Source organism: Pseudorca crassidens, chromosome 15, assembly GCF_039906515.1.
Source record: "Pseudorca crassidens isolate mPseCra1 chromosome 15, mPseCra1.hap1, whole genome shotgun sequence".
Taxonomy (NCBI): domain Eukaryota; kingdom Metazoa; phylum Chordata; class Mammalia; order Artiodactyla; family Delphinidae; genus Pseudorca; species Pseudorca crassidens.
The window spans coordinates 18,285,622-18,311,282 of record NC_090310.1 but is presented as its reverse complement, the minus strand read 5'-3'; the positions used below and the strand labels follow the sequence as shown (position 1 = coordinate 18,311,282).

The window sequence follows — 25,661 nt, the reverse complement described above, 5'->3', positions numbered from 1 at the left end:
CCCCCATCCCCTCACTGTAGCCAACTGTATTACACATGTTATATGAACAATAAATCAACCTTGGTTATTTTAAGACACTGAGATGGGGGGGGATTGGTTGTTGCTGTAGCATAGCCTAACCTGTTCTGATACACGCGTCGGCCACAGGAGCTTATTGTAAGGACTGAATGTGATAAGCCTTTATACGGTGCCTGGAATAAAGGAAATGCTCAATAAATAGAAGCCTTTATTCATGATATTCAAGGCCAGCGTGAAATGACATAGATTCAGTGATGCTCTCCCTCACCTGCCTCTGTTCCCTTGTCTGACATAATTAGCTGTTCCTCCTCTGCCCTCTGACAGCACGTTCTGTAAACCTCTGCAGCTCGTAGAATTACGGCAGTTCATTTGTTAGTTTCTTCCTCACACCAGCTCTTAGTCTCCAGCACTTGAAAAAGTCTATTATTTCTATCATTTCTTCCCCAGCTGTAGGCATGGTGCATGGCAGTAGAGTGGGCGTTCGGAAAAATGTATTAAAGTGAGTGAGCTGCATTAATTTGAATATTTCTGTAGCTATTGCAGCTAATTTGAGCATCAGAGACTTTTGTCCCCTTCTAACCTTTATTTCATTCTGTTCATTAATTCCATCAAATCTATCTCAAGCACTTGAATATTCAGTGCTATCCAGACCAAGGGTTGGCAAACTTTTTCTGTAAAGGGCTGGGTAGAAATATTTTAGACTTTGCAACCAAACTCGAGTCCCAGCTTGGCTTTTGTGAAGTGAAACTGGCCATAGGTGATACGTACGTGGATGGACGTTGCTGTGTTCCAATTAAACTGTATTTACAAAGGCAGGTGAAGGGCCAGATATGGCCCGTGGTCAGTACTTGGCAAATCTCTGATCTAGACAGACAGGGGCTTACATTCTTATATTCTAGTGCAGAGAGGATAAAAAATAATCCCATAGAACCTAGGGGTAAGGCAGGAATAAAGACGCAGACCTCCTAGAGAACGGACTTGAGGTTATGGGGAGGGAGAAGGGTGAGCTGTGACAGGGCGAGAGAGAGTCATGGACATATACACACTAACAAACGTAGTAAGGTAGATAGCTAGTGGGAAGCAGCCGCATGGCGCAGGGATATTGGCTCCGTGCTTTGTGACAGCCTGGAGGGGTGGGATAGGGAGGGTGGGAGGGAGGGAGGTGCAAGAGGGAAGACATATGGGAACATATGTTTATGTATGACTGATTCACTTTGTTATAAAGCAGAAACTAACACACCATTGTAAAGCAATTATACCCCAATAAAGATGTTAAAAAAAAATAAAGGGAAATTTAAAGTCAGATTAAAAAAAATAATAATAATCCCATAGAGAGTTAAATAAAGGCAATAGTTTCACGTGTGACAAGTGCCCTAAGTAAGAGAAAACAGTAATTTGATGACTGCTGCCGGGGGTGGGGGGTTGCGGGTTAGAGTGCTAACTTCATTTGGACTTTGAGGTCACGATGGCCTCTCTGAGGGAGAGAACATATGAGATGAACTTGAAGCAGCCTTGTGAGATCTGGGGAGGAGAGAATTACAGAGAAATACAGAATTACAGAGGAGTGACAGTGCAAAGGTCCCGTGGCAGGAATGGACATAGTGTGTTGAGGAGCAGCAAAGGAACCAGTAGCTCCTGGTGAGATGGCTTCCCTGCCAAATTTGGACTTTGTCCCGATGGTCCAATTTCCCCTGGCTTGGCTTTATCCCTTTGTTCCTGGCCAGATCCCCATGGGCCAGCTTCTATAACATCTGTCCCTCCTGAGCACGTCCTTTCTTCAGACATCGGTGAGCGGTTATTATACTTCCACTTCGGCTCTGCTTATCCAAACTAAACAGACTTAATTTCTTTAATCCCTCTCTGTTCCTTCAGTGCCTCCAGTCAAGGGCTTTCTAAGGAGACCTTAGGGGATTTGTCTTTCTCAAGACACCAGGGACCTTCAGAAATAGCCTCTCCACTGCAGTTCACTTTCCCTAGCCCTTCGTCCTTTTGCTTTTCTTTCTGAAGTCCAATCTCAAACCCCATACCCCAGCTAATCTCCCATTTCTTTCTCCTGCAAGATTATAGGGATTGAAGTATTAAATGCTCCCCAGTCTGAACAGTGGTCATGCTTCCATCACTTTTTTGTCTCCTAAGACCCTTCTTTTGCCAACCAAAGGATTGGAGTTTGTTGTAGTTTCCTTTGTTCTTTATAAATCCCTTGAGTCCTGGTTGCTAATGCCTTAGTGATGCTCTCTGCAGACCCTGCATCTGAATGTAGCTCTCCTCCATTCAGTGGCTCGCCTAGTGGGACACAGCTCCTGGCCTTCCAGATATGACTCTTTGATGGAAAGTCGTGCCTCCACTGGCTTCTCTCTCATCCTGCATCCTGGAGATTTCTGGGGGGTGTTCAGTGAGCTGGAATGAGGCTAGGGTTTAGATCCAGAAAACTTAGATGCAGATCCTGACTCTTCCCTAGCAACTCTGTAATTCGGGGCAAGTTAGTTCACCACTTTCTGGAAACCTTAATTATCTTAACCCTAACATGGGAACCATATTAATAATACCCATCTCACGGGATTGCATGAAGACTTAAGTAGCACATGTGAACGTGAGTTCATTTATTCATTCAAAAAATATTCATTGAAGGTATAGTATATACCAGCCCCTGTGTAGGAATCCAGAGGTTTAGCAGTGTTATAGATTATTGGTGAACAGTACAGGCACAGATACTGCCTTTATGAGTCTTACAGTCTGGACAGAAATAATAATAATAATAATATAATATCTTGCCATTTCTTGAATGTTATTTTAGCCGTACTCTGTGATAGCACATGAATGATCTCAATTAGTCCTTATGAAAAATGTATATATGAGCCCTAATTTAGATATCAGAAAATTGAGACTTAAAAAGTTATGGGATTTTCCCAAGGTCAACAGATAATGGGTTTCCAATCTGGTCAACCTTCGAGTTTCCTCTTTGGACTCTCTTCTTCCTCCTCAAGAGAAGCCTACCCATTTATTTTTGGTATTTTCTGGACTCATCTCTGTCATCATTTCCTAACAGTACAGAGCTTTGCTGCATCTTTTTAAACTTCATCATACCCAAGATTGTATCAGACTAGGATTGATACAGGATTGACTAGGATTGCCTACAGTTTGACTTTTTAATACTTTTGGGGCCTATTTTGTTTCCTGGCAGTAATTTCTTTGATCCATTGCATAAGAAATGTGATTTTTATCCTCAATTTTTTAGTTTCCCTTTCTCTCCTTCCTGCCTACCCAGTTTCTCTTATGAACCTTTAAACAAACTGAGAAAATAAAGGTGGTTTCCATGTTTCTTCATTAATAATGACAGAAACTAGTCTATCTGGGATAAGATCTCCTCAAATGTTATAGGAATGGTGACTTTCCTATTATGTGTTTCTTGCTATTGTATGTTGTATTTGAAATTTTTCACTTCTTACATCATTTCATAGTTAGCAAATAGTTTTAAACTAAGAAAAGGAAAATATTTAATAGAAAATATTAATAGAAAATATTTAATATAGAAATAATAGGACCACAGCTAGGATTTGGATCTTAGGTGGATCAGTCTGTCTCTAAAACCAGTGCCCTTAACCAATCAAATATGCTGCTCAATCAGAGTGGAAAGAATGGTGGAATTCCTAGATGCTGTAACTGATGGCTTTGTGCAGATCGGGAAGAGAGCTTATTCTGGTTAAAACCTTGGAAGACGTAGTTTGAGTATTCAGCACTGATTTTGTTTTATTCGGTCTTGCTTTTCTGGGGTAGGGGCAGAACTTTTTTTTGCGGTACGCAGGCCTCTCACTGTTGTGGCCTCTCCCGTTGCGGAGCACAGGCTCCGGACGCGCAGGCTCAGCGGCCATGGCTCACGGGCCCAGCCGCTCCGCGGCATGTGGGATCTTCCCGGACCGGGGCACGAACCCGCGTCCCCTGCATCGGCAGGCGGACTCTCAACCACTGCGCCACCGGGGAAGCCCGGGGCAAAACCTTTTTAAGTGATTCTTATAATGGTTGTTTAGAACTTGTAGTCCATGTTCCAGATACTTCTTTTTTCAGAAATTCATGTACGCCATATACCACAGAATCCTTAGGGCATCTTAGATTGTATATCATATGTTAACCACGAAGACATTGATTAAAATTCCACAGGGTATTGCAGCGGCCTCTAGAGCCACAGAAGAATTTTTAGTCTCATCTACCAAAAGCATACTTTATGTATCTATTTAAATACAAATAAATACGTTAATAGGGATTTGTAAAACAAGAAGAGGAGAGATGAGTTCTACTTGGAGGTAGCCAGAGAATCTCAACAAGGAGGTGATCCTAGAAGGGTCTCAAAGCACACATGGGAGGTCTCTAGCCTTTGTCATAGCTGTCATTGATTAAACCCTTAGTTTACAGCTGTGATCTCCTCAATGTTCTCCTACCCTTAGCAGCTACATTTTGTAGCAGGGAGAAGTGAATCACATAGAGGGTTTCTGTGTGAATCAAGTCAGGAATACAGACCCATCCTCCTCTCCTCTGTGGGCGGTGTCTTGTCCATCTCCACTCCCCTCTGTGTTGCCCCTCAACTGAGACCTGGTTCTTTAAGCCAGCCTCTTCCATGTTTAGTTATTTGAAGAACTGAACTCCCGCACTGACTGATAGAAACCTGAATGAAATGTCACAGGAGACAGGTAGTTGAGTGTAACTGAGAGAGTAGCTGCTTTAATAAAAGTCAGGCTAGTGCAGATTCAAACCTCAGCTTTGCTAATCACAAGCTTTATAACCCCAGAAATACCAACTCACCTCTCTGGCCCTCAATGTTCTCATCTGTAAAATGGGTTTATAAAATGAACCGGTCGTGAGCATAAAATGGAATTTATCTGAGACGTGCCTGGAATGCTGACTCCCCCAGTTAATCCCAATGCCTGTTTTCTCACATCACTCAGGACCTCTGCTCAAATGTCACCTCCTCATTGCTCTGCTTATGATAGCACCCTCCCTCTCTATTCCCTTTGTTTTATTTTTCTTTGTAGTCCTTATAACTACAAAAGAGTATATCATTTTTATTCGCTTATCTTCTGTTGTCTGATGCACCTACCAGAATGTCAGTACCATGAGGGTAAGGATTGCATCTGTTTTCCAAACACCTACAACAATGTCTGGCTCTTAGCACGTATATAGGAAATACTTGACAAATGAATGAAATGCAGAAAACCCTTGACCTTTAATAAATATCAGTTCCTTCCTTCACTTATCTCTCTACCAACTAATATTCGATTGCATCTTTCATAAGTGTGTATTTAGGTTTTTTCTCTGTATTTTCTGACAACCTGACTGCAGTTTAGTTGGGTCTCGGACATCTACACGTATTGGCCCAGATGCAGCACATTCACTGCCACTGCCTTCTCTCCCTCCTCCTCCACGCCACTGCTGTCATTGTTTTTTTTTTTGTTGTTGTTGTTTTTTGTGGTACGCGGGCCTCTCACTGTTGTGGCCTCTCCCGTTGCGGAGCACAAGCTCCGGACGCGCAGGCTCAGCGGCCGTGGCTCACGGGCCCAGTCGTTCCGCGGCATGTGGGATCTTCCCGGAGCAGGGCTCGAACCCGTGTCCCCTGCATCGGCAGGCGGACTCTCAACCACTGCGCCACCAGGGAAGCCCAACTGCTGTCATTGTTAAGCGAACAGTTTCTTCCTCCAGACCACCTCGATTGTGCAGGAATGTTTTTTCCAAGCCTTTAATGCAGAACGTGCTGATTAATTGTTCTTTAAACACTTTGGGGTTCCAGTTTCCGCACCTTAATGAGCCAGGATCATGAAGAGTGCGCTGGCATCTCTTTCACAAACTCCTGATGGGGCTCAAGTTTATGTAATTTGACCATTCAAGTCAGCGGCAGGCATGATGCTGGCCACGCAGAGCGGGCATCTCTGAGCAGCTAGACATACTTACTTACAATGAATAGGATTTCAATCCCCTTGATTTGGTTAGAGCAAGCCCCAAGCTGCCCTGGAGAGTTGCATAATGAACCGCCCGCTCACTAGAGGCCCTTTCTTTCCCATCAAGGGACAAGCTGGTACCGGAATTGGGATTCAGCTGAACCCAGGCTTCTTAAGGGAACCAGGGAATGCCTGTCATTCTGCTGAGCCAAGCCCAAACCCGGGACCTACCTACACCTCTGGCTCCCTCACTCCCCTAACATCAAAGTCACCCGCAGGCTCTCTGATTTAAACCCTGAAGTGACTCACATCTCTCCACTTCTCACCATCTCCGCCACCCTGGGCCAAGCCAGTGGCCTCTCTTGCCCAGATTATTGGCGCCAGCCCTCCCCACTCACTCCATTGTACATTGATCCTGCCTCCCCCAAAACCATTTTCCCCATAGTAGCCAAAGTGATCATTTAAAAACAAAATGATTTGGATTAGACCCCTCACATCTCCCTTTGCTTAAAACCCTGCAATGCTTTCCCATTTCTCTTCAGATGAGGATAAAATCCTTCATGAGTGTGGCCTTGTCCAAGGTTCTGAAAGATGTCATGTTCCTCGCTTTGCCCAGCCACGCTGGCGTCTCTAGCCGTTCGGCCCACCACGCTCCCTCTGGTCTCATCACATGTGGGACACAAGCTCCTCTTCTTCTACTTAACTCTCCTCCTTCAGATCTCAGCTCAACTTCAGCTCTTCGTCATGGGAGGCTTTCCTGTCCACCCGGCTTGGTCAAATCCCTAAATGATAGACTTTTTTTTTTTTTTAATATATCTTGATTGCTATCCTTGCCTTTACTATTTATATTTTTAATAGGAGAAGTTTCACAATATAGAAAAATATAGAGAGACCAAGACTATGAAATACACATACTTAATATCCAACTTTAACAAAACTTAACACCTAAACGATCGGCTCTTACAATTCACTGCGCTTCATCTTTGCAGCACTTGTCACTCTAATAATTGATTCAAGTATTGGATTTTGTGTGTGTCTCTCATTAGACTTAAAGCTCATAAGGGCAGGACCATATCCGTGTTTGCTCATACTTAGCTCCATCGCCTACCCTCGGGGAAGAGCCCCCAGCCATACAGAGGACAGCAAGGATTAACCCTGAGGGTAGATGGGGAGACTCCATGGATCAGAGTGAGACGTTTAGGACAGCACAGCAAACAGCCTCAACGTAGCACACCAACTCCCAAGCCCCACGGGCAATGTGATGCCCCCAATACATTCTGCTCATGCTGTCCTACCCCCGAGGAACCCAGTGCCGAGGGCCCAGCACCATAAGAAGGCGAGCATTAATGAGGCTGTCCTCTCCCCTGGCAATGAACAGGTCCATGACAGCCAGCATGGTTGCCTTGACCTACTAAGTGGCCAATGCGACTGGCTGTAGAAACGGCTCAGTATCCGAGCAGCAGCGGATCAGTCGGGTGGTTTGGCTCACTTAGCAAGAGCGTGCAGGGTTCCCCAGGGCCCACGGTGGGCTGCCTCTCCCAGGACCTGGCAGAATGCTCAGCACCCACGTGGTGTTGATGAGAGATGTCCCCACCCAGTGGACGGACCTTCCATGGGCCGCAGTGCACAGTGCCTGTCCTTGGGTAGGTGCTCAGCACACGATGCCTGTCATTCAGAGTAATGTTGCTTAGTGGATGAGTGTTTGGTTTCAAGCCAGAATGCCTGAGTTCCATTTCCAAATCTGCTTTTTACTAGCTGTGTGACCTTGAGCAAACTACTTAACCTCTCTGTCGCACACCTTCTGCATCGCTTATGAGGATCCCTGCATCAGGGTATAATATAGTATAACTAATATAATGGAATACCATATCAGTGGTAGCAGTAGTAGCAGCAGCAGCAGTAACGCCTATCCCTCTGGGTTAGTGTGAGGATAACGTGAGTCAACCCATAGGAAGTACTTGGCACAGTTCCTAGCACATGGTATTTGCACTAAATAAAAGTTAAATAAATAAATAAAAGTAGCTAATAGTGGTGGCTGCTGGATGTGCTAGCTGTTGGTTGGCTGTCGTGGTGTTGGGTTGGAGGGTGGCTGGTTGAATACAGATGCATTTGGTTGGTTGGTTGTGTTGGTGGTCGATTGTGTTGGAAGTCGGTTGAGACATTTGATTAGCTGTGATGGTCTCTGATTAATTAGGGTTGTGGTTGATGGATTGCTGTGGTCGATCGCAGTCTTGTCTAGTTGGTTGTAGCAGATGGTTAGTTGAGAAAGTGGCCCGCTGTGGTTCCGGCTGCTTTGTGTGGTGACGTTTGGTTTTGCTGTCATGGTTGGTTGGCCATCAGGGTGCATGGTCAGCTAGGGTGAGGGTTGATGACCGCTTGTATTGGTTGGTGGGTTGTGGTAGTGGCTGGCTGGTTGTAGGGTGAATGGCAGGCCGACGAGCTCACACAACTCTAATTTCAGGTACAAACGCCCCAAACACATCCACGTTAGTTATGGTCAGTCATTGAGCGAGGGAGGAGCTTGCAGTGTGTGGTTGTCATGGGCAAGGCTGCACGTTGCAAACCAGCACCTGCAATGAGGAGCTCCAGATCAGATGCAGAATCACAGCTCGTTTTATCCATCCTTGGAGTGCAAGCAGGTATGCCACGCCTCCCCCAGTTAGCTGTCACACAGGCCTCTCCCTTTCTCTGTTTCAGCTGCTCTGGAGCCAGACTGCCTTTCTATCCGGGATCTCTTCAAGGTTCCCCAATATTAAATTTTCCTTAGGCCATGTAGGGTATATTTCATGTCAAACCATCCAAAATATACCCTGTAAATTCCACAAAGTCCACCCAGCCGTTTTCTTCTGGTGTAGTCCAGACACACCAGTAGCAGGAGCTTAATCGTCTCTGAATGAAAGTCTGCCCGGAGGACCTGTCTCCTCTTGTTTGTTGCCTGCCTGGAGAGTTGCTCCAAGGTTCCTGCAGGGGCTCCGTGTATTTGTGTGTGGTCTGTGTATGCGTGTGTGCATGAGTGCATCCCCACGCACACGTGCACATACGTCCCTAGCAGTGCGAGTTTTTCTGAGGTGTAACAGGTTCGTCCCAGCCCCATTCTTCTTCCTAGAAGACCTTTATCCAAACCCCTCAGCACCTCCCAGAGAAGGTGCATATGAGGAAGCAACCTAAGGACCCCTAGAAATCAGGACGGGACAGTCTGCATCTCCAGATGGTACAGGTTGACTTCTTTCAGCTGAAAGGTGGAAGGGCAGCTCCCAGCCTGTGGCAGCTGAGAGCAGAGCAGGTACCACCTGAAAGTCCTGATGGAGGGTGTACCCAGGCTGATTCTGCCGTCTTTTGTCAAGGCTGGCGGAAGAGGAGGGCTTGATGCCGGAGCCAGAGAGATTAGGGTGGGTTTGTGAAAAGGGATACATGCCAAGTGTCACTGCAGAGTGGGTCTGAAGAGCAGATAGAAGGACAAGGACGCTTGAAGGAAGAAAGCAAGGCTGCTCACGTATGCTGAGTGCTTCCTTCGTGCCAGGAAGGTCTGTTGGCCTTGACACCGTGGTCGTATTAATCCCAGAGGCAGCATGTTTCAGGAGCAGGCAGACCCTGAATAGGCCTTTTACAAGCTGTGTCACTCGAGCCTAGTTGTTTTGTCTCTCATAGCTTTAATTTCCACACGCACAGTGTTGGAACAATGATATGAGGAGATAGGAGAGCACATCTGGACTTTTGTGCCAGTGAATTGTTAGTTTGAGTCCTGGATCCCCAAATTTTGGACTGTGCAACTTTGAGCAAGTCACTTAACCTCTCTGTTCCTCAGTTTCTCCTATAGACAAGCAGCACTGCCTACGTGATAGGGCCCTGTGAACCGTATGAGAAAATGCATAGAGAACAGTTGGCCTGGTACCAGGCTCACTGTAAGTAATTCACTTTCACTCTCATCATTATTATTACGAATTCTAATTTCATAATTTTGTTCATGGGCCTCTCATGAAATTATATCTATGAAGTAGCGGGCACATCGTAGGCATTTAATGTCAGTCCCTTCTTTTCCTTTCTTCTGATTTTCACAACTCTCCTATTGACGGTTTTACAGAAAATGAAACTGGGACTCAGATTAGTTGACAAACCTTCCCAGGATCACGCAGCTGGAACAAAGGAAGAGCAGAACTGGCCTGGAAGCTGTTTGCAATTCCAGAGTTCTTGAAAGAATGAGTTGAATAAATCACATGAACCTTCCCAGCATTTGGATGTTTATGGTCCTTCCATGCGTCCTGGAGGAGTCATTAATCATTGAGCCGTGTCCACATTGGCCAGGATTCCCCGAGGTACACGGGCTGACAGACATCGGGGATGATTGTATAAAAAGCCTGCAGGGCCCTACCTAGAGAATGGCCCATTTCTTTCATTCTGCAGAGGAACATGGAAAGGGTGCACCTAATTCCCCCCCGGGAATAGTATTGTCCTCAAGAACCAGTGAATGAGACCCAAAGAGCCGAACCCATAAAAGCAACTAGGTTCATAAAGGTGACCTGAGAATTCTGTACTGCCACATGGCGGCCCTCCCCGTGGAGAACCCGGGGAGCCGTATAGAAGATTTGTACCACCATCCAAAGGGTGTGCAATCACAAATAGTCATAAGAGACTTTAATCTGTACATGCCAAACTTCCAGGCAACAGCAAAGAGAATCAGTAACACTGAGTTATGAGAAGGGGTGGCATGACGTCAGAAGGAGCTGGCAAATCCTCCACCAGCCTGGGCCCCCTCCCCCTGGCCCCGAGACTGCATCAAGGGACTTGTGGGGAGCCTGTGTTGGGAAGATGAGGTCATAGGATGGAGTTGAGTTTACTAGGCTGGCTTCTGGAGTGAGCACCTGAGGCTCACTCAACGTATAGAGTCAACGTTACCCTTGAGAATTCCTTAAATCACCCATAAAGCAGTCTGTGAGGTTTTATTATACAACCCTGTCAAGTTTCTCTTAGGCACGTTAAAGTTTGAGAACCACGAAGCTAGACTAGAGAAAGAAGCAATGTCTATATGCAGATGTCTGGACATTTAAATCACTCTGCCTTCTTGATAATTAACCAATCCCTAATAAAGAAGAGGAATAGATGAGGAATTACGAAGTGTGTTTTTTTCACTTGTAACGTTTACCTTGATCTGTGGTAATATTAAGCCTCTATAACGTCAAGACATGTTGTCAGGTGTGTTGTGTGGATTAATCAACAGATATATTGAAAACATCTAGCATAGGCTCTGGCACAAAAAAGAGATACGCAATGAATGCTTGCTGGATATAAATCATGCCTGATCAGATCCACATACAGGTTTTTTTTTTTAAAGGAGCAGAAGAGAACTTGGCCACCTGCTCCCTGCCTTTCCAAGGCAGTATTTGTTATTGAAGCCCATCTTTCATGTCCTTAGGCATTGGTTTCCTGACACCTTAGGTACATCATGATGACCAGCCTTTGTTCCACCTTTGCTGCTGGGGACCCCTGTGCAAAGGGCAAACTGAAGGAGAGAGCTACTGAGCCACAGATATAGATGCAAAGAGAAGATACCCTATCCTAAGGAGATGCCCAAATGGAGTTAGTGATGGAACGTTTGGATTGCCATCCAAAAGGCTAGGAATCCCAGCCAGTAACTGCAATATCAGGAATAGGTAGGGAGGAAGAAGAGAAGAAACTGGTATTGATGAAGTGACCATCATGCGACAAGAATTTTAGAGGATTCAAACCGAGGACCCCAAATCTAAGTGGGATCCAAAAAGCAAACATTTCAAGAATTCATTTTTTCAAGAAATATTTATTGAGCACCTGCCACGTGTCAAGTACTACTCTGGTGTGGGGACACAGTCGTGAACAAAGAGATGGAAACCCCTGCCCCATGGGGCTTAAACTCTACTGGAGGATCATAGTATAGAATTAGGAGTGATAGAGTAGCAGGAAGTTGGAGGTTTTGGATAAAATCTGGAAATGCTGAGCTAAGGTTCTTGGTGACCGTTTACATGTTCTGAGCACCATTGCATGGGGCAACTGGAGTCCTCTCAAAAAAAAAAAAAAAACAGAATGGGGTGGGCACAAGAGATTATATTGTGGGACCTCTAGAGCCCTCCTGAGGTATCGTTCAGGGATCTGTCTTTGTCTCGTCCCTGACCCTGTTCATGGCTACACTTCCCTTGGCAGAAAAAAAAGTATGGTGGAGAACTGGCCATAATGAGTTTCTCCACAGGACCATCCCCAGCTCTGTTTGGCTTTCAGAGAGAAGTGATATGAATTGGATCAGCCAATAAACATAGGAATGTCACTAGGAGTCCTGCCACAGATAAGCCATGTGGTTCTCACTGCTTTTTGTCAAGTCACCACTGTCCCAAGGCATCCTATCTGATGATTAATTAGACCTGGTGGGGTAGAGGCTCCAGTTCCTCCAATAGAAACCTTGTCTTATTGTGTTCATCTGGATTCTCCAGAGAAACAGAACCAGTAGGAGATTATCTGTCTATTGAGAGAGTGGTGGGGGGGAGAGGGAAGGGAGAGAGTTGAGATTTATTATAATGGAATTGGCTCATGCCATTAGGGATGCTAAGAAGTCCCAAGATGTGCAGTCTGCAAGCTAGAGACCCAGGAAGCCTCATGATGTAAGTTCCAGTCTGAGTCCAGAGGCCTGAGAACCAGGAGAACCAATGGTATAAATTCTAGTCCAAGTTCAAAGACAGAAGGCCAGTGTCCCAATTTGAAGACAGGCAGAGAGAGAGAGAGTCCTTCGTCACTCAGCCTTTTTGCTCTGTTCAGCCCTGCAATGATTGGAGGCTTTCAACCACATAGGATAGGGCAAACTGCTTTACTCAGTCTATCAGTCCAGTTTTAATCTCATCCAGAAACACAGACACATCCGGAAATAATGTTTAATCGAACACCTGGGCATTCCATGGCCCAGTCAAGTTGATACATAAAATTAAGCATCACACTTAGGTATCTTGGGATCTCCAGGGTATGACATGGAATTTGGCACAAAGCCCGTGCTCAGTAAATGTTTGTTGAATGAATGAACAAATGGATGAATGTCCAGGGTGATATATGAAAATTTGGATGTGTGGATGATGATGGGTGAATATACAGATGGACATATGGATAGAGTGACTGATGGGTAGAGGATAGAAGAGAGAGTGTTTCTACGGCGTGGTTAAATAACTCAGCCCAAGTCAAACATCTGGAATGTAGCAGAGCTAGGATTTGAACCTAGGCAGTCAGACTCCATCCTGCGTCAGACTCAAACCTCAAATGAAGGATAGATCTGGGATGAACTGGAGCAAACATCGCTCCCAGGGTCAACAGGGGGAACAAAGAAGGGAAATCCAACGTGCACTCCATGTCTGTCATCTTCATGAGAAGTTTACTCACATCCACTTACTCATCCATTCAATAAGTGTTCACTGAGGGCTAGTTATGAGCCAGGTACCAAGGGACAGAGAAGTGAGCAGAGCAGACAGAAACCCCTGCCCTTCTGGAACTTACATCCTAGTGGGGGAGGCAGACAGTAAACAAATGAACAGAAGTATGAGTCACTGATGATTTTAGGAGGAAAGGGTGTAGGGGTTATCCTATTTCTATTCCAGTAGAGAAGAGAAGGGGGTCCCTGAGAAGGAGAAAGAGAAGAAACTATGGAGGGGCCAAGTGGATATCTGAGAGAAGGACATTCGCATCTGTTATATCATGTCATTTTCACAACAGTGGTACCCGTAAGGTCCCCTCCCCAGTGTTATGTATGAAAAGGTGTGATTACTTAATGTTGGGTACTTGCTTCAAGGTCACGGAGTGGCAGTATATTTGGGACAAGTCTGGATACCCTAAGCCACAAATGCTCTGGGGGGCCCCTCTCAGATCCTCCAGATCCGTGCCCACGAGCCGGTGCTTTCTTGGTTCCCCGAGGTATCGAAAGATGACTTAGTTGCCCTAGATTTTGAGGACAGCAGGAGACATGACGGTACGTTTGAGTCACTCATTTGCACCCTCCCTTATGCCTGTTCCCAATCCGTGGTGCAGCCATGCGATAATGAGGAAACTTTCCCACTCTGATTTATGAAAACTAGTCCCCTTGCATTATTTTCATGCCTCATAATCTCCCCAACCAAACTGCAGTCATCAGTTCATCTTAAAAAGTGTTGCTTGAACCACCACCTGGCACCATGGAGAGCCTTGTTCTTCCCATAACTCCTGCATTCGTGTTTTCATTATTATCACATCATCTCCTGTGATCCTCTTAGTAGTCTTATGAGGTAGTTAAGGAAGCCATTGTTATCCCCATTTTGCAGATGGGGCAGCAGGAGCTCCCCAGCTGAGCCAGGGTTAAGGCAGGAAATGAGGGCCAGTCCTCGCCGTCTTCCAGCTTTGTAAATGGCAATACCACCTGCCCAGTTCCCAATAACCGAAGCCTGGAAGTCATCCCTGCTGTCACCATGTCCCTCACCGCTTGCCTCCAGCCTGTCAGCAGACCTGATTACTCCAGTGTGTGTCTCCAACCCCCTCACTCCTCCCATCTCCTCCTCCCACCCCCAGCCAAGCGGCCAACTTTCTTCTTAAATAGTCTCCTCACTTCTATTCTCAAATTCCCCCACATCTCCAGTCCGTTCCCCCGACTGGAGTTTGGATGGACTCTTCAAAATTGACCCACTTCAAGGCATCCTTTTACTTTAAGACCTTTCTAATGAAATCCAAACTCCTGGGCCCTACCTGGGCCTGGCCTTCCTTTCCAGCCTCATGTCGTAACCCTCTCCGTGGAACGATGGATTTCTGCTTTTTCCTTTGGGATCTCACAGATTTTTTTTTCTTTTTTTTCATAACCAAATAACCAGGCTACATTCTTTTTGTGATTGCCCACCCCCCTTTCTGTTTTACAATATTCTCTCTCTCGCTTTTTGAAATCTGTCTCAGGATTGTATTGTCTTAACAGACAAGAGGTTCTTCTGTGACCCCAATCAGAAGGCTATAGCACAATAACATGGGTTATTATTGGAAAGTATTTACCTTTTTTTGGGTATCAGTTCCCTTCTTCCAACGATATGAGACAAAACAGTTGTGTGATACAAAGCACATCCCACCTCAAGCACTCTTCATTTACAGACAGTGGTCCCCCTCAGGGTGGGTGGGTCGATATAACAATTCTGAAACTGGGCCATGGCTCTTGAAAGCCTAAAGTATTGCAAAAATCCAGTCTCTGTAAGGCCTCTTGGCTCAGACTAGCAAGGATTTTTCTGTCAAGAAGGCCTCCAAGGTATTTGGCACCGTCATCACCCAGGATCCTGAATTCTGATATTACCTACCTGCTGGGGCGTTTGTCATTAATCCTCCAGGCTCACGAAAGGTGGTTCTTTGAATTCTCCATGTTGCTTCAGGGAAGAAGCCTCTGGGTTTCTTGTCCATCCCACCACCATTCCTCTTTCTTTCTTTCTCCCCTGCTGTTACCATTTTCTTCCCATCCATTTCCTCAAATGGTAACAAATCAAGCAAAGTAAAATACCGTTCCTTGAAACAGCTGTCCCTTGGGCAGCATGAGGCCCATTATCCCATTGAAGACCTGGTACATACAAAACAGATACATCCCACCTCCACCCAGCAATCGCCACGTGTTATGTCGACCTGCCATCTCTGTTGTATAATGTTCGGTGATTTTCTCTCTCTGGGTTTTTGCTCATTTGCTCATGTTCCTTCTTCCTAGGTGTCAGATTCTGTCCGTTCCGGTTTGGGCAGGCTAATACAATAAGAGTTTATTTTCGACTTACATCAGTAGCCAAGGGGTTGCAGATTATGGGGCAAGGGAAGGAAAATTTTCTTCCACACAGTGATTCAGGAGCCCAAGCTGATAGAGGCTCTGACATGGTAAACATGTAGCTTCTAAGACTAGTCTGGTTGTAAACAGCTACCAGGCAGAAGAGGAAAGAACATGGAGATCACGAGTGGGAAATTTTTATAGGACAGACCTGGGAGTGAACACATCGCTTGAGCATATATTCTGTTGGCCAGATTCAATTGTCAGGGAAGCTGGGAAATGCAACCTAGTTATCTGCCCAGAAGAAAGAGAAAATGGCTTTGGGAGAGTAGCTAGCCTAACTCTGCCACCCAGTGTTGGGTGTTTTTATATAATTGCCTTATTTAATACTCACAATAGTGGGCCAGAGAAATCTAATCATCACCACCATCAGTGAAGAAACTGAGGCCTAAGCCATAAAGTAAATTACAAGAGACCACATCATTGTTACGGTTAATAAGTTGTAGGGTCTAGATTTGAACTTCGATCCATGTGATTCCAACTCAGTTTTCTTCTCAAGGAATCACAGTTTTTCTCTAAGGAAGGAAAAGATGTCACTCTGGAGCTCTCGAAATTGCCATGAAAGCTGTAATGGGGGAGTAAACCCCCCATTGGCTTCATAGGAGAGACAGGAGGCACTCTGGCCATCTTCATTAGGAAGTTCTTATCTACCCACCCCACCTCCTACATCCCCAGGTATTGACTTTATACCTTCAAAGGACTCTGGCTGGCTACTTGAGATTTTTTTTCTTTTTTTGCGGTACGCGGGCCTCTCACTGTTGGGGCCTCTCCGGCTGCGGAGCACAGGCTCCGGACGCGCAGGCTCAGTGGCCATGGCTCACGGGCCCAGCCGCTCCGCGGCATGTGAGATCTTCCTGGGCCGGGGCACGAACCCGCGTCCCCTGCATCGGCAGGCGGACTCTCAACCACTGTGCCAGGGGAGCCCTGGCTACTTTATTTGATTTCCATGAGTGAGACTTTTGGTACATAATTAATCCAAACCTTCCCAGCTTAATTAATCTAATAACACCGTTTTACCAAGCTATAAAGTCACTTAATGACCATATCCTTTAAAATTCAATACCGTTGAGTGTTTCACATCCATTTGTATATCCTATTCTTTTTACCCCAGGAAACCAAATTTTAAAGAATGGTTTTTTATCAGTGTCATTAAAAACTACTTAAAGTGTTTGAAAGTAGATAAAATATGACAACTTACACACCAATACAGAGAAAGCCCAACTTTCATAAAATGTGCAGATATGGTAAATACATACACACACACACGTACATACACACAAACACACACTACAAATACAAAGCTAAATTAGAATGCTTTTAAACATTGTTTAGATCTTAAAGTGCTGTAAATGCGTTTTTTTAAAAAATACATTGGACTAGATTTAGAACTCCTCAAAGGAAGTGTGAGTTTCATGACCCGACCACTAGGTGGGTTGCTCGTTAAGAGAAGTTGGTTTAGATAAACGGGCTTCAGTTATGGCATCTATAGAGCTCAGCATTATCTTGTTTGAAGGTGTCCCTTCCTCTGATACTACTAACCAGTCACCGTAACCAAGTGTGTCTGGAACCAGCTGTTCCTCCTGGAAACTTGGGAATTTAGCCTCTCTCCCACCAACCTGTCCCGGTCTCTACTGTGTCTTTAGGCTTGATGCTGTTCGTGATTGACAGTGGTTGAGAAAGGACAATAGGGACTTCCCTGGTGGTCCAGTGGTTAAGACTCTGAGCTTTCAAGGCACGGGGGTGCGGGTTCAATCCCTGGTCAGGGAACTAAGATCCCACATACCTCACAGCCAAAAAAAAAGGACAATAGCCCAGTAAGTTGAAGTCACCTTAGACTCACTCTTCTGACTCTAGTAAGTGACCAAAACATGACCATTTGGGGCTGGTACCACTTGTTAAAGGATCAGCAGATCCCTTTTTTGGAAGCTTGGTCAGGGCTCACAGAGAACCCAGGACTCAGTTCTCAGAACTTTTCTCTATTTTCACCCACTCCGTTTCTGAGTTCAGCCACTTTCAAAGCTTTAAATATCTCCTGTATACTGATTTTCAATTGACAGTTCTCAATCCAGACCTACTAACTCTCGATTTGTAAATCCAACTGCTTCCTCAACATTCCCACTTGGGTATCTAAGAAGCACCTCAAAATTAACATGTCCAAAAGCAAACTCTTTGTTTCTCAGCTCCCCAAACCCTGTTCCTCTTGAGTCTTCCTGTTCTCAGAAAGCCTTGCTCTGTTCTTCCTTTTATTTAGAGCATGAACCTTGGAGTCGTCCTTGATTCTTCTCTTTCTCTCACACCTTTAATCCAATCCACAGCAAATGCTGTTATGGCTGCCATATGTCATCACACCCCCATCACGCTTACCTTTGCCCGAGCCCCCGTTGCCTCTCACTGTGATGATTTCAGTAGCCTCCTAATTGGTCTTCCTTCCATACTTACCCCCTAGAGCCTCTTCCCCACACAGCAATCACCATGATCTTCTAAATGTGTAAGGCTGGCCATGTCCTTCTCCTCCTCAAAACCACCTGCTGGCTCCGTGCTTACTCAAGATAAAATCCAAAGATCTTACAGTGGCCTCAAAGCTTTGTATTACCTGGACCCTGCTGCTTTTCTGCCCTGATCTCCTCCCACTCTTCCAATCTCACACTTCTTTCTAGTCACCCCACCTCCTCCTTCCCTGATCCTTGGATACGCCAGACACACTTTCACCCCAGAATTTTGCAAGGGCTGTTTGCTCTGCCTTCCTCCATGTGGCTTACTTTCATACTTCTTCTGTATCCCTTTTCAGATGCTACCTCTGACCTTGTCTACTTTCACACTTCTTCTGTATCCCTATTCAGATGCTCCCTCTGACCTTGTTTTCTGCTTTAAAGTACCCCAGTTTGCACTCAGGGAATTGCCTCTATCCCACTGTGTGTGGTTTGGGACTGGCACTCATTTGGATAATAAACTAGAGTCATCAGATGTTTTCTACCAGGACTTTGGATCTTTAGTGGAGAGGAATAGAAAAGGAGAAGAAGAGGAAGAGAAAGAAGAAGGTGAAGGAGAAGTAGATGGAGGGGAAGGGAAGGACAAGAAGAGGGAGAGGGAGAGGGAGGGGGAAGGGGGAGAGGAAGGGGAGGAGAAGGAGAAGAAGAAGAGGAGGAGGGGGAGATAAATAAGGAACGAAAGAAGAATCAAATGAAGCAGAAAGGAAGACAGTTGAGTATGACCCATTCCTATGGTGATGCCTTAAAAAAACTATAGATCAGGTCCTGCAGCCTGTGTTCCCAGTTCCTCCATTTCCTACCCTTTCCAAGCCTATTCACGAGATATTCCTTATGAGTCACCTCATATATCCTTTGAGTAAATTCCCCATTTAAAATAGTTAGCCAGAACCATTTCTTCTTGAAAACCAGTGTTCTAAATGATGGAACAAAAAGCGTGCATATAACTTGAAGGAGAAGCCGAGAGCTGAACATGGAAGGATGTGAGGTTTAAATAGCCCAAAGGGGCCTCATTCACGATCCTTTCGCTCAGACCAACACTCTGCTTAGACCAGGGACAGCAGATTCAGCCCCTGCCTTTGGGCCACTTGGGGAATATTAACAATGGCAGCAGATAAAGGCGCAGACCAATGACCTGCTCAGAAACAGCAAAAAAGTGAACGGAGGAGAGTGGAACCGGAAACCTTTCTTCAGGTGCTGGTCCCCTAGCACAGATGCAGAGGCAAGGAGAGATCTCAAGGGAACTGTTCCAAAGCCTCTCTCCTTAGCCTTTACTGTGTCATCTTCCTGCTTAATCTCTCCTCTTCTGCTGGGTGCAGAAGGACTTGACACGCCCTGTGTGCGAGAACTTAGGAAAAGAAAACCAGCAACAGTATTTCACATCGCTATGTACTGTTCACGTGCTGGTCCGCTGCCTCTCTTGCCATTACAGCCCTGGATTATCTAAACTGTTCTTTTTTGTCTTCACAATTTAGACTAGCTGCCCCCTCTTCACCTCCGAAACTCTCAGGGGTTAGATATTCCCTGTTCCGTGGTGCCTTGAACAGACCTTTGCAACAACCGTCATCCCTCGGCAGCATGAAAAGAGCTTGGCGTAGAGTCGGAAAATTCTGGCTTCAAATCTCAGCCTGGTGGCATGTTATTTAGGTATCCTTGGATCACTCTCTGAGCCTAATGTTTTGGTAAAATGAGTAAAATCATAGAGCTTATTTTCCAGAATTAGAAATTAAAGGATTTGTTGTAGAAATCACCAAACACAGCTCTACATCGTAAAGCAAATGTAATAGATGCTTAATCATAATTAACCCTCTTCCTCTTGCTTGTTTGCATATCAAAAGGTAGCACTGATGCAGTTAAGGGAGCTGCCTTATTGGAATCTTGCCATCTGTGTGACCTTAGACAAGTCAGTGAACTGCCCTGTGCCTCAGTTTCCTTTTCTGTAAAATAGGGATAAAAGTAATTTTTACCCCAGAGGATTTTTGTAAGAGTTAAATGGGTTTAGTCATGTTTTTATTTTTTTTAAGGTGAGTTTAGGCTGTAATTTTTTTCTCTTTAACATCTTTATTGGAGTATAATTGTTTTAGAGTGGTGTGTTAGTTTCTGCTTTATAACAAATTGAATCAGCTATACATATACATATATCCCCATATCTCCTCCCTCTTGCGTCTCCCTCCCACCCTTCCTATCCCACCCCTCTAGGTGGTCACAAAGCACCGAGCTGATCTCCCTGTGCTATGCGGCTGCTTCCCCCTAGCTATCTGTTTTACATTTGGTAGTATGTATAAGTCCATGCCACTCTCTCACTTCGTCCCAGCTTCCCCTTCCCCTTCCCTGTGTCCTCAAGTCCATTCTCAACATCTGCGTCTTTATTCCTGTCCTGCCCCTAGGTTCTTCATAACCTTTTTGTTTTTTCTTTAGATTCCATATATATGTGGTAGCATATGGTATTTGTTTTTCTCTTTCGGACTTACTTCACTCTGTATGACAGACTCTAGGTCCATCCACCTCACTACAAATAACTCAATTTCGTTTCTTTTTATGGCTGAGTAATATTCAATCGTATATATATGCTACATCTTCTTTATCCATGCATCTGTCCAAGGACACTTAGGTTGCTTCCATGTCCTGGCTATTGTACATAGAGCTGCAGTGAACATTGTGGTACATGGCTCTTTTTGAATTATGGTTTTCTCAGGGTATATGCCCAGTAGTGGGATTGCTGGGTCATATGGTAGTTCTATTTGTAGTTTTTTAAGGAACGTCCATACTGTTCTCCATAGTGGCTGTATCAATTTACTTTCCCACCAACAGTGCAAGAGGGTTCCCTTTTCTCCACATTTATTGTTTGCAGATTTTTTGATGATGGGCATTCTGACTGGTGTGAGGTGATATCTCATTGTGGTTTTGATTTGCATTTCTCTAATGATTAGTGATGTTGAGCATCCTTTCATGTGTTTGTTGGCCATCTGTATGTCTTCTTTGGAGAAATGTCTACTTAGGTCTTCTGCCCATTTTGGGATTTTTGGTTGTTTGTTTTTTGGATATGGAACTGCATGAGCTGCTTGTATATTTTGGAGATTAATCTTTTGTCAGTTGCTTCATTTGAAAATATTTTCTACCATTCTGAGGGAGGAATCAGGCTCCCTGACTTCAGACTATACTACAAAGCTACAGTAATCAAGACAGTATGGTACTGGCACAAAAACAGAAATATAGATCAATGGAACAGGATAGAAAGCCCAGAGATAAACCCACACACATATGGTCACCTTATTTTTGATAGAGGAGGCAAGGATATACAATGGAGAAAAGACAGCCTCTTCAATAAGTGGTGCTGGGAAAACTGGACAGCTACATGTTAAAGAATGAAATTAGAACACTCCCTAACACCATACACAAAAATAAACTCAAAATGAATTAAAGACCTAAATGTAAGGCCAGACACTATCAAACTCTTAGAGGAAAACATAGGCAGAACACTCTATGACATAAATCACAGCAAGATCCTTTTTGACCCACCTCCTAGAGAAATGGAAATGAAAACAGAAATAAACAAATGGAACCTAAGGAAACTTAAAAGCTTTTGCACAGCAAATGGATTTAATTCTGTAAAACACTTGGAACATATAGTAAGATCTCAGTAAATATTATACAGAACATTTGTTGGTATGAGTACGTTTTAGGTATTGTCAGGGATTTCCCAAATAGGCTGTGGAACTCCTTGATGACAGGGACGGGTAATACTGATCTTCATCTTCTGGGACTTAGCAGACCATCTGGTATACAGTCATCAGTCAGAAATTGCTTAGTAAATGAATGAATAAATTGCTGATTGATGAGCATTGGTACCCAGTGGGCCCCAGTGTTGGAGCACTAAGAGAAATCCTGCTTCCTTTCTCCACCCCACCCCCATCCCACCACTCCTGCCCATCCAGGAGACACAGAATAACTTACACTACAAAGACACAAACATGCTGAGGACTAAGTTAAATGCAGGATGAAACCAGGAAGATGACATCACAAACAACCCCTGGAAGAAAAAGAAACTCATGCTCCTTCCATTGACTCCGTGGCAAAATGAGCTGTGATTTACTCCTGCAAATAACCAGCTGTAAAATATTGACAGCTAATTTCCTCTACCTTCCAGGGTGGCAGCAGCAAAGGGAGGCAGGCTGTTTAGGTAGTAAATGCAGAATGCAGTCACCATGTCGGTGGCCCTGTTTCCTGCAGCAGCCTCGGGTGACAGCATCATTTATACCTTCCACGCACACAATCTTTTCTGCATGTTTGTGCGTCTCAATTACAGGCCGTTGAGGTTTGTGTGGTAGGCATTATGGATTTATGAGCCAGAGCAAACATTAACTGGCACTAGTAATTCGTCTAGGGGTAGAGGAAGAGAGAGGAGGGAGCAACAGGGCACGGCACTGGTACCCTGCCAGTGCATCACAGGTCTGGGACTCAGAAATTAGCACACAGCTGGGACAGAAATGTCCTGTCCATCTGGAGACACCTGCTCTCCGAGGCTCATCTCCTGGCATGTCCATCTCCCCACACCCCCAACCCCAGAGATGAATGTAGAAGTGTCACAGGGCTCAGTCCTTGGGCCTTTCCTCGTCTTTGTATACACCTTAGCGTATACCATCTGTGTGTGTTGGCAACATTCAGTATTTCTCCACCCAGATCTCTTCCAGACTCACTGCTTGCCAGGCATCTCCATCTGGATGTCTAAAATCATCTCAAGCATAACGTGTCTGAAGCAGAGCTCCTAATCTTCCCCCACTCTAAACCCAGATCTTCTCTCAATGTCTTCCTCCAACCCAGTTGCTCGGGGCTGTTGCCTTGGAGTCACCCTAACACCTCCCATTCCCCTTACAGTCCAAATACAATCCATCCGCAAATTCTATTAGCTCTTTCTTCCAAGTATGCCCAGACTCTGCCCACTACATCACTCCCACCATCATCTCTTATCTGGACAGCTGCAATCGCTTCCTCAGAGCTTCCCAGCTTCTAAATCCCTGTGCAGTCAATTCCAATTCATCTGTGGAAAGTGGTCCTGGAAAATTGCAATTCAGATCATGACACTTAGTCTTCTGCTCAAAAAACTCCAAGGACTTCCCATCACACTCAGAATGAAGTTTCATCATCAGGCCTCCCATTACCTCTCTGATCTCATCTTCTGCCGTGGTCTCCAGTCCCACTGGCCTCCACCTTGCCTCTCTGCACACTAAGAACCCTCCTACCCCAGGACCTTTGCACTAACTGTTTCCTCTGCTTAGAACAGGTTTCTCCCAGAGAGCCACATAATTTTTTCCTTCAATTTCCATACACACACACACACACACACATATATATTTTCATTCTCAGGTAGATAAGGATTTCTTAAATAAGAAACAAAAGTGCTAGCCACAAGAGTGGTAAATTAATCTACTTTAACGTTAAGACTTTTGACCATCAAATACATATAAAGAAGGTCATAAGTTAAGCCACAAACTGGGAGAAGATCATTGCGATCTACATAACAAAGGCATAGTACCCAGAATACACAAAGAACCCCTATAAATAAAAAAAGAAAAACAATCCATTAGAAAAATGGGCAAAAGATACAGATATTTCAACAAGGAGGAAACACAAATCATCAATAAATGAAAAAGATCTCCCAAACTGAGAGAAATTCAAAGTAAGACAGTAGCAGACATTAAGTCACAAGGAGGATGAATGTGAGCTCTTCTGCACAGGTGGAGGGAATATAACTTAAGCACCATCATCTTATAAGGGTAAGCATCTCAGAGCTCATGATTCAGTATTTCCATTAGTTGGAAAATACCCAAGAGAGATTCTTCCCCTTTATACCAGGAGGCATGTACAAGAACTTACATAGCAGCATTGTTCATAAAGCAAACAACCCCAATGTCCATCATCAGAAAAAATGGATAAATAATGCCATGTCCACGCAATGGAATATTATACGGCAGTGAAAATGGATTCACTAACAGTAACTGCAATGGCATTAATAGATTTTATAAAGATATTGTTTAAGTTTTAAAAAACTTAACAGAAGACTAGAGTATTATGCCATTTTGAAAAAAACCCAACAAAACTAAACAGCATATTGTTTAGAAATGCAACATATGATACAGCCACACGCAAGAGAATAGCAAACTCAAAATTCAGGAGAGTGGGTTTTTTAGTCTTTAGGTCATTTCTCTAGTAACTCTCAGCTTTCTTGTTCCCTTGTGGGTGGGTGGGGGTCACAAGACTGGTTTTGGTCAGTCAATTAGCAGAAATGATGAGAATCATTTCCAGGCCGACCATCTAATTACCAATGTGGTATTTTCCCGGAATGCTCACGTACTCACTGTTCCTCCCCTTCTTCCTCTTTCTTTCTCTCACCTACCCCTCTGGCACAACATCCGGGAACGTTTGAGATGGTGGGGAGCTTCACACAGATAGATGCAACGCTATCAGTAATTTATGGGTTGGTATATATTTATGATATATTTATATTATATTACATCATATTATATTATATTATATTATGCTATACTATACTATATTATATATGTTCCAGGGAAGCTGTACAGAGGAGGAGGCCTTTGGATCAGGCAGGCCATGAACAAGGGCTCCACCAGTCAGTGGGCAGGAAGGAAAGGGTATTTCAGGAAGTTGGAACATCATATGCAAAATCTAAGATATGACAAAATCCATTGTTTCCAGGAAATGGCAAGATAATTCTAAGAGGCTAAAATGCAGAGTGCAGGGGGCGCACGGCAGGGCTGTGGCCAGAGCACAGCACTCCTCACCGACGAACTGACGTGTGGGGGTCAGCAGGGCCTGGCTACAGTTTATTCTTGTCAGCAGACCCTTCCTTTGAGTTTTGTCCCTCCCTTACTTCTGCTTGGTTACACCCAGTCACACTCACTTCTGCATAGATTATTTTCCCATCAATATTTCTCAGTGCCCAAGGTTCACATGACACTCCACCTGTTCCTGGTGCTGCCAGGGGCACAAGCATTCCTGGCAAAGGTCTGTTATAGCATCTGGAAAGAGCAGGGGGATTAATCTGGTCCAACCAAGCAAGCTTTTCCTGGGAGCCATTTTGGCCTTTTCCCCAAGTTGCTCAGAGTCTGATAAAGGAGACAAGGAAGTACATATGTGCCATATTGTGGGATGAGTCAATGGTAGAAATAGACCAGGCAGCAGAGTCCACAGCAGGGAAGTGTCTTGTCATCCTGGGGCAAACAGGGCATGTGGGCTGAGTCCTGAAGGATGGTTCTCACCAGGTTGGTGAAATAAAAAGGGTCAGTACCATTAGGCGCTGGTGAGGGGACAGGGGTATATATCCTCACACGGTATGAGCGGAGCATACTTTGGCATGACCACCATGGAGGGCTGCGTTAGGAAAATACTCGAATGGGTACGTAC

At 44.8% G+C, this 25,661-nt stretch overlaps 1 protein-coding gene across 1 annotated transcript in view; it reads left to right on the top strand.

Moving 5' to 3' along the window:
* The window catches only part of HS3ST4 (heparan sulfate-glucosamine 3-sulfotransferase 4), a 386,975-nt gene that overhangs the window by 345,595 nt on the left and 15,719 nt on the right, over positions 1 to 25,661 (top strand). The gene's annotated exons all lie outside the window — the stretch shown is intronic.